Here is a 19,169-nt window from a genome sequence, read left to right on the forward strand (position 1 = left end):
TTCTGGCCCATTACAAGGCAACCTAGATAGGTATAAGGGTTGGGAACTAAAGGGGAATTTTTTTAAATAGCCATTTTTAGTCAATTTTCCCTCGATGTGTCCATCTTTTCTCCTCCCCATTAAGTAAAGCTGTGCTGTATTCATAATTATTTTCACTGTATAGCAATTTATTCTTTATTTCAATAAAACATTGGTTTTCTTTGCACCAAACCACTGGTCTCGTTTTGTCTATATCGCTACTGAAATAAGTCCGGCGGTCAGAACCAAAGGGGAAGCGATTCAAACCGCATGGGGCTGGAACAGGTCAGACACACAGCTGACTGACCAGGCAAAACCCCAAACCAAAAGCCCTTACATTATTGACTGGCCAGGGGAGAGTAGCAGTCGCTACCGGTGCTCTGACCCCGTCAGCCCCACCCGACCAACAGCCCTGACTAGAGCCAGCGCAGCCTGTTTACCTGTGCCCGCTCCTGTATGATGAATGGAAAAGACCCCGCTTGGAGATGGAGGTAGAAAAGGTGACTGGGACCTATCTGTTGGACACAGTGGCATCATGCACCATGGTCTCCTCAGCTAACCCCACCACCTCGCCTCTATCTAACGGGGTCCCATACAGTCTGTCGGGGTTCACAGGCAAAGAACAGGCTGGCTCGTTTTCCATCCCACTCGCCATTCGGTTAGGACCGCTCCGCTCCAAGTGGACCTGTGTCCTGATGAAATGGGAAGTGGAGGGTGGAAGAGGGTCCTGGGGGCCAACTTTATTGTAGGCCACGGGATCCTAGTAGATTTGAGAAATCTTTGCCTATGGGGGCCAGGTAAAGTGAAGAATGGTGAGATAGTAGTGATCCCAGGAAAGGAAGTGAAGGGGACCCTATGTACCATGAAGCCCAAAGAGGGTTATAACCTCGAGCTTATGGCCAGTAACGCCCCACAAGAGTTCCAGGCATTTGTGCAGGCCCACCTGGCCACATTTGCCACACACAAACACGACTGCAGGAGGGTCAACTGGTTTGAGGTCAGCGTAAACGGGGACCCCATGGCCCGACCACAGAAACAGTATAACTTGCCCAGGGAAGCAGAGCCAGACATGGAAGCAGCCATGTCCTCGTTACTGCAGCAGGGAGTTCTGATGCCGATAGCCACCCACGTAAACTCTCCATTGTGGACGGTTAGAAAGCCGGAGAATTCCTGGAGGGCCACAGTGGACTATCGAGTGCTCAATAGTAACATCCCAGCCTGTGCCCCCATGGTAGCAGCAGTTGCCGACCTGATAGGAAGTATCCCAGCATCCGCGACCACTTTCACGGTGCTGGATATTTCCAACGGGTTTTGGTCCATCCCGTTAAGGAGGGAGGATCAGTACAAGTTTGACTTTACATTTGAAGGGCAACAGTACATGTGGAACTTTTTGCTGCAGGGCTTCCACAACAGCCCCAGCATTTTCCATCAGTGCATGGCAAACAGTTTAAAGGATTTCAGCCAGCCCAGACAGTTGGTCCAATATGTGGATGACCTGCTCCTGTTCACTGATTCGAAAGAGGGGCATGGCCCACTATTGGCCAAACTGCTGGAGCTGCTAGGGGAAAAGTGTTTTAAGGTTTACCCAAAGAAATCGCAGATCGGCCAGCAGGAGGTGAAATTCCTCGGCCTGACCGTACGCGCTGGAGATAGGGCCATAGATAAGGCTAGGAGGGAGGCGGTACAAGAGTTACCAGTCCCCAACACAGTAACGGGTGTGAGGTCATTTCTAGGGCTAACTGGGTACTGCAGACACTTTGAGGACTATGCAGCCACTGCAGCCCCTCTGCTCCGACTCCTACACAAGGGAGTGGAGTGGCTTTGGGATGAGGGTTGCCAGGCAGCATTCATGAGGCTCAAAAAGACCTTGCAAGACCGCACCAGCTCTAGGGGCCATAGATGGGGGGGAAGAGTTTTTCCTGGAGGTAGCAGCCTGCGGGGACAGCCTGAGTGCTGTGCTACTCCAAGAGCGGCACGGCCGGCTGGGGCCGGTGGTCTACTCCTTCCGGATTCTCACGGGTGTGGAGAGGAGCTACTCCAACTGTGAGCAGCACCTCTTGGCCACACATTGGGCTGTGAAGAGATCACTGATCTACACAGGCACCTCTCCCATCACCCTCCTCACCCATCACACACCCACCCAGATGCTTCTGGATGGGAGGATCAAGGATGGAACAGTGAGCAGTGCCCGCATTGCCCACTGGACCTTGCTCCTCTCACAGATGGATCTTAGAGTGAAGGGTCTCTGCGAGCCAAAGCTTGCAGCCAACCTGGTATATCCCGGAACAGCCCACCGGTGTTCCATTGAAGTGGTTTGGGAAGTGAACATCGATTTACGGGCCGGGATACATCCTACGGGCCGCGAGATCTATGTAGACGGTTCCAGCACGGTATCTGCTGCCGAGCATCTCACGGGGTGCGGAGTTTATGACCCAGTGGCGAACATTGCCCTGGCGATTAAGCTCCCCATCACCATGGGCGCTCAGCAGGCTGAACTGTCCGTGGTGGTGTACGTTGTTACACTGCCCTAAATCTTCCCCACCCCCTACACGATTTGCTCGGACAGCATGTTCACGTACAATTCGTGTACGGAGTACCTGCCCATCTGGTCCTGCCGCGGATACACCTCTGCTGACGGGAGACTCCTCACAGTGAAACCCCTGCTGGAAAAGATCTGAGCAGCAGTGGGGGAGGAAGGAGAGGTTTTCATCCACAAGGTGAACGCCCATTACTCCACAGAACCCCGCTGCCAAGGCAACCAGCAGGCTGACATGCTAGCTAAGGAGGGTGCCTGCACAGGTACTTTCTGGGACTGATTTGGGTCCAGGCCAATGGCGGCAGTCAGAGGTAGGGATGGGACCCAAGGGAGTGCAGGGGTAGATTTAGCCCCGGACCTTAAGACGGTCCAAGCCCAAGACCCCATCCTCAAGGCAGTCCTCGGTGCAGTGACTGAGGGAAAAAGGGTAGAGGGTCCGTACGGCACAGCAACCCTCTCCGTGAAAGAGGGCATGCTGTTTTGGGGGGAACAGTGGGTTGTGCCGCAGCAGCACTGGAGGGAATTCCTTCAACTGGCCCATGGGGGTCCAGGAGCGGGACAATGTAGGGGTTTGCAAAATCCCCGAAATCCGTGAACATCAGAAAATATTGGTCCACATCGTGGACGAAGAATTGTGTGATTTGAATTGCCTCTGGGTTGGACAGTGTTTTAAAACGAGCCCACAACCGCAAAAGGCTGCGTTGCAGCACGTGGACAACACCAGAATCGAGGAACTTTGTGGAAAAATTTGCACACTTTAAGACAGTACATTTTAATAAAATTGTTCCCTGGAGTTTGCTAATTGTAAAGGGGTTTTAAAAATGGCTGTCAGAAAGCATGGCCAAAAGACAAAAGCAGCTCACAGCTCGTGGATGTCTGTGTAAGTGGGAGGATCAAGCAGTGGCAGTCAGACCTGTCAAGCAAACCAGGGAGTTTACCTTCTACAGAGGCAAGGTTTGTATACCTGAAACTGCAGGATATTGACATAAGGGATTACAACCACTTGAGACTAACCGCAGAACAATCGGTTTCTGTTTGCACAGCAATCCAGCCCCATTCAAACCTCTTACACACATTGAGGCACTATTGAAAAGCTGGAAAAGGACTTTTGAAAGAGACCAGTTTAGGAATGAATGGGTTTTTGAATCACCCATTTCTGAAGAATAGGGCAGTTGGATTCCCTTTTGTTTTAGCCCAGGTCAACTCCGGATGTGGGCGGTGTTAAGTCTGTGTGTCCCAGTTATGCTTATTATAAATCACTGGACACAGACCACAAGAATAACTTTAACAGGTCTTTACTATTCGGAGGTCAGGGCTGAACTGCCCAGCAAATCCCTACACAACACTTATATACCGGTGTGGTCACCACCGGTATTACAGGATACAGCAGCCAAGAGAAAGTAGTACATCTCTTAAGGTAGTTCTCTTAAGGTGGAACAGGTTACATACACCACAATCCTCCCTTTTTAGCTTAACAGTTATATCCCCATTTAACATAACATAATAACATATATATATACAACTTCATGCAAAACAGTTCAAAGATTCAGTCTCTGAGGAGGCCTCCTGATTCGAGTTGGATAATGCCTTTCAGGGGTCTCTGATTCTCGTTGCTGGGGTGACTCATCTAGTTGGTCTCTTATGGATTGGACATCATCATCAGGTACATTCACTTCTGAGGTAGATGCTTCAGGTTCACTAACTTCTTCCACGGTTGTCTCTGCCGTAACCCTGGGTTCGACCCTTGTTCTCGATTCTACCAGTTGGTCAGCATGACGCCGTATTACATTTTCACCAATATCTACCGTGTACATCAGGGGTCCTTGTCTGGCCCGAATTGTTCCAGATTGCCATTTCTCGTTTTTATAGTCCCGGGCTAACACTGGTTGTCCTATTTCGAAACTCCGAGTGGTCTTGTTATTTATATGCTGGAACTGTTTGTTTTCAACTTCCCTCCACACATTTGGTTTTAACAAGTCCAACATGGACCGCAACCTCCTGTTATAGAACATCATGGCAGGACTTTGGTTTGTCACTGCATGAGTGGTGTTTCAATATGCCAGTAGGAATTTGTCCACCTTGTGTTGTAGTGGAATCTGATCTTCGCTCATGGCCTTTATTGCTTTTTTGAACATTTGTACAAATCTCTCGGCCAACCCGTTTGTAGCCGGATGATATGGGGCAGAGGTATAATGTTTCACCCCATTCTTCTTCATGAATTTCTGGAATTCTTCTGACACGAACTGCGGTCCATTGTCTGAACATATTTGTTCTGGCAATCCATTTCTTGCAAATATCATTCTTAGCACCGCGATCATCTTTTCCGAGGTAGTGGTAGTCATCTTAATCACTTCTGGCCATTTAGAATGTGCGTCCACCGCAATTAAAAACATGGAGTCCATGAATGGACCAGCAAAGTCAATATGTACACGTTGCCATGGGGTTGAAGGCCATTCCCATGGATGCAGCGGTGCAATCGGAGGTGCATTTTGCAACTTTTGGCACCCTGAGCAGAGTTTCGTCAGATCCTCTATCTGTTGGCCGATACCCGGCCACCACACATAAGCCCTAGCAAGGCTTTTCATCTTGACTCCCCCCAGATGACCTTCATGCAGTTCCTTTAGAACTCTCTCTCTTAACTTAGGAGGAATAATCACCCTTGTTCCATATATCAATGTTCCTTGACAGACGGACAGCTGTTCTCGTCTTGCTGAGAATGCCGGTAACAGTGGATAACCATGTGCTGGCCATCCCTTCACTGTCACTTCGTAGACCCGGGACAGTGTCGGGTCGTTCCTGGTTTCTCTTTCAATACTTGCATTGGTGACTGGTAAACATTCGATGATGGTCGAGTGAAATAACTCAACAGGGTCAACCGTCGGTGCCTCCTCCTCTGTAGGTAGTGGCAGGCGCGACAGCCCATCAGCATTACCATGCTGCTTTGTACCTTTGAATTCGATCTGATATTGATGTGCCCCTAGGAAAAGGGACCATCTCGGGAGTCTCTGTGCTGTCATCACTGAAACACCCTTCTTAGGGTTAAAAATGGATACCAACGGCTGGTGGTCTGTCAGAAGTGTAAACTTTTGGCCCTGCAGGTAATGATTAAACTTCTTTACTCCCCACACAAGGCTGAGAGCCTCCCTATCTATCTGAGCATAGTTGCGCTCAGCGGAGGTCAATGATCTGGATGCGAACGCAACTGGCCTCTCCAGGCCATTTGGCAACTTGTGTGAGAGTACTGCCCCAATACCATATGGAGAAGCATCAGAAGCTAAACGAATAGGCAGCGTTGGGTTGAAGTGAGCCAACACTTCCTCTGAGGTGATCAATGCCTTGCTTTTGCGAAAGGCCCTCTTACAGTCCTCGCTCCACTTCCATGGTACTCCCTTCTGCAAAAGAGCGTTCAGCGGGTGCAGCACCGTGGATAAATTTGGCAGAAACTTATGGTAATAGTTAATCAACCCTAGGAATGACCTCAACTGGGATACATTATCCGGAGCGGGAGCCTTCACAACAGCTTCGATCTTGTCAGGAGACTTATGAAGCCCCTCCTGGTCAATGACATGACCACAGTACGAGATCCGCTTCTGAAAGAACTCACATTTCTGGCGATTAACTCGAAGTCCATATTCTTTCAGTCTGGTGAGCATCAGTTCCAAATTTGCAAGGTGTTCCTCGTCATCATCTCCTGTAATCAGAATATCATCCAGGTAACATTGTGTGCCTGGAATTCCCTGTAATACCTGCTCCATGGCCCTCTGCCAAATTGCTGGAGCCGATGCCACTCCATAAACCAGTCTATTATACCGGTACAAGCCTCTTTGCGTGTTGATCGTGAGATACTGGCGTGACTCTTCCTCAACTTCCATCTGTAAGTACGCCTGCGCCAGGTCTATCTTGGTGAAGTGTTTCCCGCCAGACAACGAAGCGAAGATATCCTCAATCCGCGGAAGCGGATACTGCACCATGTGAAGCACCGGATTAACAGTGATCTTGAAATCTCCACAGATGCGAACCTTCCCCGGTTCCCCCGGCTTGTTGCTCGATGAACGCTTCATGACGGGGACAATGGGCGTGGCCCACTCACTTCAGTCTTCCTTAGACAGTACTCCTGAATGTTCTAGCCCTTCCAGCTCAGCTTCCACAGCAGGTCGTATCGCATAAGGTACCGGTCTGGCTTTGAAAAATTTCGGGTTTGCATGTTCTTCAACCTTGATGTTTGCCGTAATTCCTCTCAGTGTTCCCAGTACCTGTTGGAACACCTCTTTAGCATCGTCCAATATTCTGGACAATCGTTTAGGTTTGACATCTTTTTTACCGGAATCTACCGTTCGTGCTTTTAAGGAATGCCAGTCCATATTTATTTTCCTAATCCACTCCCGTCCCAGTAGTGGTGGACCTCCCTCAGGTAGCACATATAAGTCCATTCCTCGGCTTTCTTTGCCCTTGTGGACCACCTTTACCTCTATCTTCCCGATGGGGTATACTCTTTGCCCCGTGTATGTTTTCAATACAATCTCCATATCCCGTAGGGGAATATGTGGGAATAACCTTTTGTAATCTTGCTTATTCATGACCGTCAATGCCGATCCAGTGTCCAATTCCATCTTCACTTGGACTCCTGCTATCTGAAGTGTGACCCAGATTGTTTGGAGGTCTGCTTCATTACCAACATTGTGTACTCTTAGACTACCCAGTTCATTACTGCTGGAGTCTGAATTTGACTTCTGTTCGTTCGAACTGTTCTCTGTCACCTTGTGTACCTTTCTGTACTTTTCCTGCGGTGACTTTTTGTTGCTGGTCTTCTTTCCTGACCGGCATACTTTAGCTATGTGACCAAGCCTGCCACATTTTCTGCATTCCTGATTTTTGAACCAGCACTGGTTCTGATCGTGCGTTGTCTTTCCACAACGATAAAATTTTACTGTACCCAAGACCATTTGATTGGTGCTGCGTTCCGGTGACCGTAGCTGCATTTCCGCAGTGCCTCTCGCTGCGGCTTCGTGCGATGCTGCAATAGTGACAGCTTTATCAAGCGTAAGATCATTCTCCTCAAGCAGTCGCTTTTGTGTTCCTTCTTTTAACAATCCACACACAAATTTATCTCTCAGCGCATCTGCTAGTCCTGTTCCAAACTGACAGTACTTTGATAGCTTACGCAGTTCAATTAAAAATTCAGCGTTGCTTTCGTCTTTCAGCTGCGTTCTTCTGTAAAATTTAAATCATTCTGCTATCATCAGCGGCGTGGGGTTTAAATGATTTTTCAGGACAGTAACAATATTCGCGAAAGTCTGATCCGCCGGTTTATCTGGTGACAGAAGGTGCTTCAATAGCCCATATGTCTTCGCACCCATTGAGCTTAATAAGGTTAGTGCTTTCTCATCATCTGGTACCTTATTTGCTTTACAATAAACTTCCATGCGTTCTACATACGTGGTCCAATCTTCGATATCGCTATCAAAGGTATTAATGTTCCCATGTTTAGGCATCCTTGCAAGTTTTTAAATTTTTCTTTTTCTCAAAATGGCGGCTTCCCGCTCTTGTCTTCTTCCCCCGCCTATTAAAATGGTGGCTTCCCACGCTTGGTGGTCTTTCCCGCGCTCGTCTTCTTCCCCCGCCGACTACAATGGCGGATTCCCGCATTTGCCTTCTTCCCCCGCTGGCTGCAATGGCGATTGCCGTGCTGCTGCCGTTCTCGCCTCCCCAGCGGTTCTCAATTCCCCGACGCTGCTTTTACTCCCCCGCGGTTCCCGTGGGCATTCACGCTTCCCCTGCTGTTGCGCCTCTCAGCCCCGCATGCAGCCCGGTCCTTTACACCGGCTGCATTTGAGTTCTCTGCGGCTCTCGTGCCTTAAGCTGCCCCAGTCGCTGCGCCTCTCGGCCTCGATTGCAGCCCGGCCCTTTTCACCGGCCGTGGTCGAGTTCTCCGCCCTTTTTCCTCCGTTTTCCCTCCCCCACTCCACAGTCAACGCGGCCGACTTTCTGCTCGTGTCGCTGATCGGCTTACCCACCACCATGGTAGAAGGGATGATCACTGCCTGTCGCTGATGGAGGGATTCGTGGTCAGATTTTTTCTTTTTAACCCGGGTTCTCGATGCCTCCCGTGCGATGGTGCTCAGCAGGATGATGAGGGCGGATGCCTCTTCTCGACGCCCGTTCTGAGGACGAAGCTGCCTTGGATGTAAAACTGCCACAGGGTAAGATCGGACTCGTCGCCACTGTTAAGTCTGTGTGTCCCAGCTATGCTTATTATAAATCACTGGACACAGACCACAAGAATAACTTTAACAGGTCTTTACTATTTGGAGGTCAGGGCTGAACTGCCCAGCAAATCCCTACACAACACTTATATACCGGTGTGGTCACCACCGGTATTACAATATACAGCAGCCAAGAGAAAGTAGTACATCTCTTAAGGTAGTTCTCTTAAGGTGGAACAGTTTACATACACCACAGGCGGGTACACTTCGGTCCCAGAGTGCAGACTCATTAAACCACTCTAACCACTTTGAATCAGCCAATCACAGTCCTTCTCTTGTATATTGGAACTTTTGGGCGCGAGTTTTGCACACAGACCTTTTAAGTGCCAAACAGGAGTTGGCAGGATATAAAAGATAGCTCCCGAGAAGCTATCTCTCTCTCACTTCGCTGGACCACATGTGAGCAGAGTTTCTGACTCCTCAGCAAAGCAACCTAGTAAGGAGTTGGGGGATGGTAATTAAGGGGATATTGCTAAGATTGTTTAATCAACATTGTAGTCACTTACCCCTCGTTTTTACCGTCTGCATTCCCCCATTTAAGCAATTTTACTGTAATTACTGTGTTCGCGTGGTATAGTTTGAAATATGATTATAGTTTCTTTAGTTGAAATAAAGTTTGACTTTCTCACACCCAGACCAGTTGTCCATTTTAATATATCATTAATTATAAGTCCTTCAGTCAGAACTGGAAGGTGGGGTAGCGATTCGAAACCACTGTTTAAATTGATTTACAGTGTAGCAGCAAAAGGCTGCCTGACCAGGTGAATTACCATAAACCAGGTAAAAGGTTGGAATTGGTCAGAGTGCAGGCAAAGGCTGCAGACCAGGTAAATTACTGTAAACCACGGAAAAGATGCCCCCCTGCAACACCCCGGGCCTGAGACCACCTGGCAGCGGGTTGAACAGGTGGGATGATGGCCGGGACTCATGGAAGATGTCCGCGAGTTCTGTCCCGGCTGTTTTGTGTGCGCTGGGAATAACACCGACCTCCACAAAAGGAAGGTACTTATGGGACACATCAGGAGGGTAGAGGGAACATTGCAGTCGATACAATTCGACTACATCGGGCCACTGCCCAATGCCCAGGGAGGCTATAATACTGCCTAGACCTGGTGGACGTGTTCACCAAATGGGTAGAGGCCTTCCCCTGTAGAACAGCCACAGCTCTGGGTACTGCCAGGATTCTGGTCCGGGAAGTGTTCTCGCGGTGGGGACTACCACAGTATGCGGAGTCCGACCAAGGGAGCCACTTCAGCGGAGAGGTGATGCAGAATACCCTTATGCTGCTAGGCATCGAGGGAAAATGGCACGTGACCCACAACCCGCAGTCATCAGGGATTGTGGAAACAATGAATAGGACCCTAAAAGAACGTTTGAGGAAGGAGACGGTGGACTCGCCCCGTAAATGGGCCGAGGTCCTAACGTTGGTTCTGATGGGGATCCAGGCCAGCCAGTCACAAGGCATGGGGTACTCCCCGTAGGAGCTGATGACTGGCAGGGTTATGCGGACCCCCACCCATTTACTAGCCCCAGTGCTCACGGAGGGTCAGCTCACGGAGGTAAACCAGGACAAGTTCACCCGAAACCTCTTTGAGCACCTTAAACAGGTCTACAAGCAGACGGCTGGGAACATGGGAAGGCAGCATCGGAGTAACCGATTGCTGCTCGAAAGCCGTAAGCACCACGAGTGGGAGGTAGGAGATCAGGTCATGGTGAGGTACTATGCCCGAGTAGGAAGGTTGGAACCATTGTACATGGGGCCCTACAGCAGTGTAGATAAAGCCAGCCCCATGGTATACGCCATTAAGATGCCCCGGCGTACCAAATGGTTTCATATCAACCAGTGCAAACGGTTTCAACCTGAAAGGAGAAAACAGCCAGTTGGGGTAAGGTCTGAGGATAAAATTCCTCAGCCTGCAGCAGAAGCGAGTTCACGGACAGCGCAGGTAGGTGCTGTGGCTTGCTTAAAGGGAGGGGCCATCCCGCCCATCGATTGGGACACCCCCCCACTCTTCTGGGATCCAGACGAGGAGGGACCCGAGGGTGAAGACCCCGCCCCGGACCCAGTTTTGGGACCTGAGGGCGGAGATTCTCAGCCTACAGCAACAGGCTGCGAAGAGTTACCTGCCCCTAGCCCAGGTTCGGGAGAGGCCAAGCCTAAGGAAGAAGATCCCCAGCCAGCGGTAGTGGTAAGTCCACACACCGCACCGGAGGGGACAGCGTTCCGGGTTAAAGTCTCATCGGCCAAGAAATCCGCACCCGCCAAAGTCCCTAGAAGGTCCCCACGGACGCCCCAGCCGAGAAAGCCATGGTCACCAGCTCTCCAGTTCAAAGGGACAGCCTCCCGAGTCAGGGGGAAGTCAAAGGGCAGACGTCCCCAGCTAGCCGCCACGGGCAGCGAGGGACCAACAGTGCAGGACGGTGCGGCCACGCCGGGGGAAGCGGTGTGCCGCAGTCCAACCAGGAATTAGCCTGGCCGCCCGGAGATGAGCGGCGGATGTATATAGTTTAGTTAATGTAAGTTTATATTGTTAAGTTTAAGTATTTAGCTTAAGTTTGGGTATTTTAGCTTAAGTTAAATAAGGTGATGGGTAGTTTGAGAGAAGTAGTAATCTGCTAAGAGTGTGTGTATTTGGGTCGAGGTTGCGAGACCCGACCATGCTTCACCCAAGCCAGGGAATCTCTTGGGGACCTGGCTGTATGTTTTTGTATCGGTTACAGAAAGACTGTCGGGATGAAGGTGATCGTAATCCAACTTGCCCTGATGGGACTGAGCCTGGGAAAGAGGGGTGAAGTAGAAGACTCCCACATCTACAGGTGCACGGGAGATACAGCACCTATAGCGACCGACGGAAGTGGTGAACAGGATGCAGAGGAGACTGCCGTCTACATCCATGACATAAAGGTGGCCAGGATGGCTGGGGTCCAATTCGTCTCAGTACTCCAGCCAAACCGGATTCACGTACGGGGAGGCCTCCCTCCTGTGCCCCAGGGTATGGGTCGTTACCACAAGGGTCAGCGTCACCGTAGGGAAGCGTATATGTTTAACGTGCAAGGGACATATTCCTCTGGATAGGTGGTGGTGGCTCAGGAAGCTGAGCAAAGATATGAGGAATCCTGCAGTCGAGTGGGAACGGTTGGGGAACAACACCCACTGGACGATTACAGGGATTCACGGGGGATTAATAGTGTGTTGGGACAAGTGGTGGGAACCGGATCAAGGGATTTACATCTGTTTGTGGGGGTCCGAGAGGGTCTGCCCCGCAGGCCTATCCATCATTTTCCACCGGCAGTGGCAAGGCGCCGGGGAGGGGATGAAGTGGAATACCAGCCTGAAGGCGTGCGCAGTCCCATTCTCCCCGATCCCAGTCAATGCTACTGAGCTTGTGACCTGCCCCCGTAAGCCCCCGCCCACGGCGCAGGTGGCGAGGTTACCCAGGGAAGGGTGCCCCACCACCACCAAGGGACCAGGGAATGGGCTGGTACTAGTGCCTACAGATAAAGGTGCTGTACCAGGGGGTACACTACACGGTAGCCTCCGTGATTTTAAATCTCACCGAGATACAGTTACCGGAGTGGTGCCCCAAAGAAACAGAGCAGCTATACCAGGCCCTATTAAAGGACATGTTCAGGAAGTTTTATGAGTTTCATTTCGCCCATGTCGACAAAACCGAACTGTACACCACACACCGCGAGTTTTTGGGAAATGCAGGGAGACAAAGAAGGGGAGTATGGAATCATGTTTTTACTGCATTTAACACTGAGTCCTCTGTCATCAACAGTTTGGATGACATAGAGCTACAGACCCAGATAAACGGTTTAAAAACACAGTTAAGGAAGATATGAATGGATGAGAACAAGGTAGAGGGCTCAGAGTTGCATGATGATCAGGCCATGACGGTCCATTTAAAGGAGATTATAGCGGAGTTGGAGAAGCACGCAAAGACGGGAAGTGCCCTCATAAGGGAGGACAGAAATGCTTCTGACCAGGCTGCGCAGAACGAGGTGTGCGTGCTGTATGCGGTATGGTTGCTGGGCGAGGGCCGCAGTAATATGGAGGATTTAAAACAGGGTTTAGTCCCTTCCTGGATCAGCAACAAACACCTCGCAGCCCTCCATCCATTTGAGAATGCATTAAACCCGTGCCAACTCCGGCTAGCTTCCGAAGTCTACCCAGTCCCAGTGGATTGTGGGCGGTCCAACCAAACCATCATGGGAGTAGTAGTTAGGATGCCGGCCATGGGTAGGACAGCCCGACCCGCACTGGTATACAGGGTAGAGAACATTGGAGTCATTCAAGGGGGTGCGCACATTCGTTTCACAGCGGTACCACCTTACGTCATAAAGTGGGAGCACGCTATGACAGGTACTGACCTCTCAGGGTGCCAGAGCTGGGGAGCACACATAATCCTGTGTCTCCAGCACTTAAACGCCTATTCAAAACCACAGTGCAGGTTCAGAGCTGCTGGCGCGAAGCCTATAAATTGTACCATGAAGGCAATATCACAAGGCCATGCTCCCCCACAGGTAGCATATATAGGAGGTGGGACCTATTGTGTCACCACAGGACCGTCCCACTTCCAGCAAGGACAGCATAGCTGGTGTCTGGTAAGTGACAGCAGTTTCTATTTTAAACCCGAGGCAGAAGCTCAAGTGGCCCAGGAGTGAATTGTCCCCATTCCTGAACCCTCCACTGTTCACCTCACTGTGAAGGAGAAGTTCACCAATCTGCAGAAGTATGTAGCGCACTTTGGCTACAAAATTCCCACTCTCCCAAAACACCTCACCAAAATACTCAAAGCCGTTATAGTTTTGCAGAAACATTTTTACACTCTAGAGCAGAAAACAGTAGAGATTGGGGCTAAGATATTGGATATTGTGATTCCACCCTGGTGGGACATTTTCAATAACATAGCGGTCCCTTCGTGGATCAGACTGGCTTCCTACATTCTCGTGGTTTGCCAGTTAGGGATAGTGTTGTATCTAGTCTGCATCCAGTGCAAGGGAAAAGGTCAGTTTTTAGGGTTCCGAAACCAGAGTATCTGGAAGGAACATTACGTGAAGGTGGGGGGAGATATGTCTGTTTGAGTTTTTTTCCTTGCATTTTTGAATTTATTTTGTTGTTTTTTTGTGTTTGTTGTTTTTAATAAAGATCTTGCGACGTGTTGTTAATAAAGGTGTATGTGTACCAAGTGGTGCAGGGCTTTTGGACCCCCTCCATGCTTGGATGTGTGTAAACGACTGTAGTTATTCTATGTATACTTATGTACACTACATTTTCACGGAATGGGAAGTGCATGTGTCATGGGTATGTTAGATAGGTAATTACAGGGGAAGGTTGACTATGGAGGGTCACAAAATTTTGCTCACCTTGAAAGGATGATACTTCAAGCAAGCTTTAGTGTCACAGGGAGGAGTGTAGGATTCGCAAAACTCGCACATTTCCCCAAGGTTATTAATAAAAGGGACCCTGTATGGACAATTTTTAAAAAGGGTACCCAAAAGATGACATCCGCGCCTCGTGACCAAAAGCCTGTAAGATTTTATAAGCTTGGACTCTGCAGCACAGAACAGGCTGCTTTGGGGAAATCGAAACTTAAAATGCATTTCTATGAAAAGGGCTTTTGTGTTTGAAAAACCTGACAGCTATTCAAACACTGAATATGCATTTTGTCAGATTGGAACAGATCAACCCAATTAGGCCTAAGCACAAGGCCATTAGTTTGTCCGCATAAATAATCATAAACAGCTTAAGGAAGCCATCAAGTCTGCACAGGCCGATTAAAATGCATTAATGACAATACAGCCCAGACATCGGGCCATTAGGTGCAATAAACGGCCATCTAAAGCTAGTTAGTTTAGATTGGTATAATCATTTAAAACAGCCCGCCAAAATCAAAAAATGCACTGACCTGATTTGGCACACAAATAAGGAGTTGAAGAAATGGGTATAATTGTAGGCCCTCAGTAGCAACTGCGCTCTTGCTCTCTTCTCTTGACTCTGACCTCTTGTCTGGTCTTGGGCTGCCACCGCTCGTACTCGTGCCCTGGCCTCGTGGCGGGTTCTTTTCTCGGTCCCCGCATTCATTTCGCAACCAAGGACATCCATACCAATCGCGGGTGGGGTCCGAGACCCGAGTCCAAAGTCAAACAGAACACACGGGCCACAAAACAGCGAGACGAGACGAAACGAGGCGAAATGAGGTGAGACGAAGAAAAAGGTAAAGACCCGACAAGAGCAGAGAAGGGCAGCAGAAGATGCATTAATTAAGACCGAGCACCTAGTTATAAGCTGAAGCTTGGGGGTAGAAAATATATGGACAGTGAGACTAAGTTGGCTAGTTAAACATTACGATTAAGCAGGCGTTAAACGCAGGTGTCCACGCCATAACAAATATAACGGCATTCCAAGAATGGGTAGGAAAATCTAAGCAGTGAAGACTGCCAACCGTCTCACTGACGCAACGTTACCGCCGACGACCGCCCGAGGGAGAAGAAGAAGAGAACCCCTCACGACGAGACGACGACAGTAGCTGAGGAGAAGAAAGGTGTGTCGCAGCAACAGCTCCAGCACCATGCCCTGAGACCACGTGGCAATGGAGCACCCCAACAGGAGACCAGACCTCAAAACTCGCAATTGCTAAAACAACAGGCTTTGCTTTGGATTGGTGAGCATGAATTCCTGGCCCCTCACAGCTTAATCTAGTTAGGTATAGGAGTGGGATAAGGATAAGGGGATTGTTAAAGTAGTTCTTTTTCCTTCAATGTGACATGTGTTCCCCATTCCCTGTATAAGCATAATTATTTTTATACGCCTGTAAGTTTTTCTGCCAGTAATTTGTCATAAGACTGTGTTTTTCATTTCTGTTTTAATAAAATCTTGGTTTTCTTACACCAAACTGTAATGTATATACCTTTAAGGGGGGGGAACTATGTTTTACAGCTCATGTATACTGCAGTACCGGCAGTGACCACACCTGTATGTAAAACTGAGTAGTAATCTGTACAGATCAGTTGCAGTGTGAGCCACGTTGAGTAAACACCTGTTGTACCATTCTCCGCAGTCTGTGTCTTATTATACACGGACGCAACATTGGCGACGAGGCAGGTTCGAACCTATCTGCAACTCTGCATCACCTCCCGGGGATTCGTTCCTGGAGATCAGTGGATTGGAGATCAAGTCCAGAGACTCGGGCGTCGACCACGGACAACCGCCCAGTCATCCAGCAGAGACTCGAGAATTGCGGGGGAGGCTGTCGGGAGCCAGGCTTGGCTTTCCAGTCGAGGTGATCCAGCGAAACGGGCTGGCAACAGGTAGTGCGCAGACCCTTCCCGGACAGCGGCGGGCTAGAGCCCGACCGAGCGGCACAGCAAAGGGCCGAGCAGCGTCAACGGGGGAGAGAGAGAGAGGGCAGAGTGCACAGGACGCAGCCGGTGTTCAGGGGCCGAACAGCGTCGGACAGAGGGAGAGAGAGACGCGCAGAAGCCCGCGAGGCGCCGCCATTGCCACGAGGACCGCCGAGAGCGGCGTTGGCAGCAGCGCAGGAGAAGCGTGGGAAAGATACAGGGCACCACCATTGCCACGAGAACCGGCGGGAGCGGCATCGGCAGCAGCGGGGGAGGAAGGAAAGCGCGGGGGACGCAATTTTAAGCCACTGGGAGACGCCATTTTAAACCACACCCAAAATGCCGAAGAGTGGCAGTATCACCGCATTTGACAATGAAGTCGAAGGTTGGACTACATATGTCAAACGAATAGAGGTGTACTGCAAGGCAAATGGGATGTCAGATGACAAGCAAGCGTCGGTATTGTTAAATTTAATGGGTGCAAAGACGTATGGTTTATTACGAAATCTAGTAACCCCAACGAAGCAAATGGGAAAGAGTTTTGAAGACATAGTAACGAAACTAAAGGAACATTTAAACCCCACACCGCTGCTGATAGCAGAAAGATTCAAGTTTCACAAACGGAACCAGCATAAGGATGAAAGCAATGCTGATTATTTAACAGAACTGTGCAAACTATCGAAACACTGCCAGTTTGGAGCGGGACTGGCAGATACCTTAAGGGACAAGTTTGTGTGTGGGCTTCAAAGTGAAGGAACCCAGGAACGGCTTTTATCTCAAAAGGACCTTAAGCTGGAAAAGGCTTTCAGCATTGCGGTATCATATGAAGCAGCAGCACGGGGTGCTGCAGAGATACAACAGAGACCGCAAGAATATGGCACAAACGAAATGTCATATGGAACAGAGAAGAGCTATCGCTGCGGCAGAACAACACATGACCAGAATGATTGCTGGTTCAAAGACAAAGTGTGCAGACTGAGTGGAAACGTAGGACACATAGCATGAGTCTGCAGGTCGGGATAAAAAACCAGCAATAAGACACCTACCAAAGAAAAGTACAAGAAGGTACATAAGATGACGGAGAATAGTTCAGACGAACAAAAGAGCGATAACGACTCTGAAAGCAGGGAACTGAGTTGTCTGAAACTATATAATGTGATCACAACGGAGGATCACCGAACCATTTGGGTCACTCTCAAGTTAGCAGTAGTCCAGGTAAAAATGGAATTGGACACAAGATCAGCCCTAACAAGCATAAACCGATGGGACTACGAGCGACTATTCTCACACATACCCTTGAGAGACACAAAAATTATTTTGATGACGTACACGGGGCAAAAAGTCTACCCCAAAGGAAAAATAAGGGTGACCGTTATATATAACGGTAAGGAAACACCAAAACTAGACCTGTATGTATTGCAAGGTGGAGGACCACCATTACTGGGACCTGAATGGATCCGGAAAATACAACTGGATTGGCATTCCATACAGGCACTGACTGTGGCTGACAAAAAGGATGACGACGTCACACCTGGGCGAATGTCAAAGGTCCTAACTGATGCGAAATAAGTGTTCCAGCAAGGACTCGGAACAGTAAAAGGCATGACAGCGATGATTAAAATTGAAGAAAACGCAAGCCCAAAATTTTTTAAGGCTGGATCACCTCGACTGGAAAGCCAAGCCTGGCTCCCGACAGCCTCCCCCGCAATTTTTTGGTACATTATGCGATCCGCCCAGCCGTCAAAGCAGAGCTGGAGAGTCTGGAACGTTCAGGTGTAATGTCCAAGGTAGACTGGAGTGAGTGGGCTACACCCATCGTCCCTGTGATGAAAAAGTCATTGAGCAGCACGCCTGGGGAACCAAGGGAGGTTCGCATCTGTGGGGACTTTAAGGTAACAGCTGAAACCGCTCCTTCACACGGTACAATATCCACTTCCGCGGATTGAAGATATTTTTGCCTCGCTATCTGGAGGGAAACACTTCACTAAGTTTGATCTGGCCCACGCGTATCTGCAAATGGAGGTAGAAGAAGCATCAAAAAAATACCTCACAATCAACACTCATAAAGATTTCTACCAATAAAACCGGCTGGTATTCGGGGTAGCATGAGCTCCGGCTATTTGGCAGAGGGCAATGGAACAAGTCCTGCAAGGGATCCCAGGGACCCAGTGTTATTTGGACGACATCCTGGTCACGGGCAAAAATGACACTGATAACCTTGCCAACCTGGAGCAGGTGCTCACTAGATTGCAGGAATATGGGCTCCGAGCTAACCGCCCCAAATGCGAGTTTTTTAGAAAACAGATCTCGTATTGTGGCCACGTTATCGTTAAAGAGGGGTTACATAAGTCCCCAGAGAAGATTGAGGCAGTAGTCAAGGCTCCAGCACTGGAAAATGTGTCACAACTGAGGTTGTTCCTTGGGCTGGTAAACTAGTACCATAGGTTCTTGCCAAATTTGTCTACAATACTACACCCACTGAGCACCCTACTGCAAACTGGGGTGCCATGGAAGTGGAGTGACGAATGTAGACGAGCTTTCCAGAAGAGAAAAACACTAATCACATCGAAAGAGGTATTGGCCCATTACAACCCAGCATTACCAATTCGGTTGGCATGTGATGCGTCACCCTACGGCATTGGAGCGGTGCTGTCGCTCAAATTCTCGGACGGCTCAGAGAGGCCAATAGCCTTCGCGTCACGATCACTAACCTCAGCCGAGCGTAACTACACCCAGATTAACAGGGAGACCCTCAGCCTAGTGTGGGGAGTGAAAAAGCTCAATCACTATCTGCACGGGCAGAAATTCACCTTGCTGACTGATCACCAGCCTCTTGTCTCCATTTTTAATCCGAAGAAGGGCGTTCCGGTGATGACTGCGCAACGACTACAAAGATGGTCACTTTTACTAGGGGCGCACCACTATGAGATTGAATATAAGGGCACAAAACAGCATGGAAATGCTGATGGGCTATCACGCCTGCCACTGCCTAATGTGGAGGAAGC

This window comes from Somniosus microcephalus, chromosome 1 (genome assembly GCF_052327205.1).
Source record: "Somniosus microcephalus isolate GS21.2 chromosome 1, FLI_Smic_1.0, whole genome shotgun sequence".
In the NCBI taxonomy this organism is placed as follows: domain Eukaryota; kingdom Metazoa; phylum Chordata; class Chondrichthyes; order Squaliformes; family Somniosidae; genus Somniosus; species Somniosus microcephalus.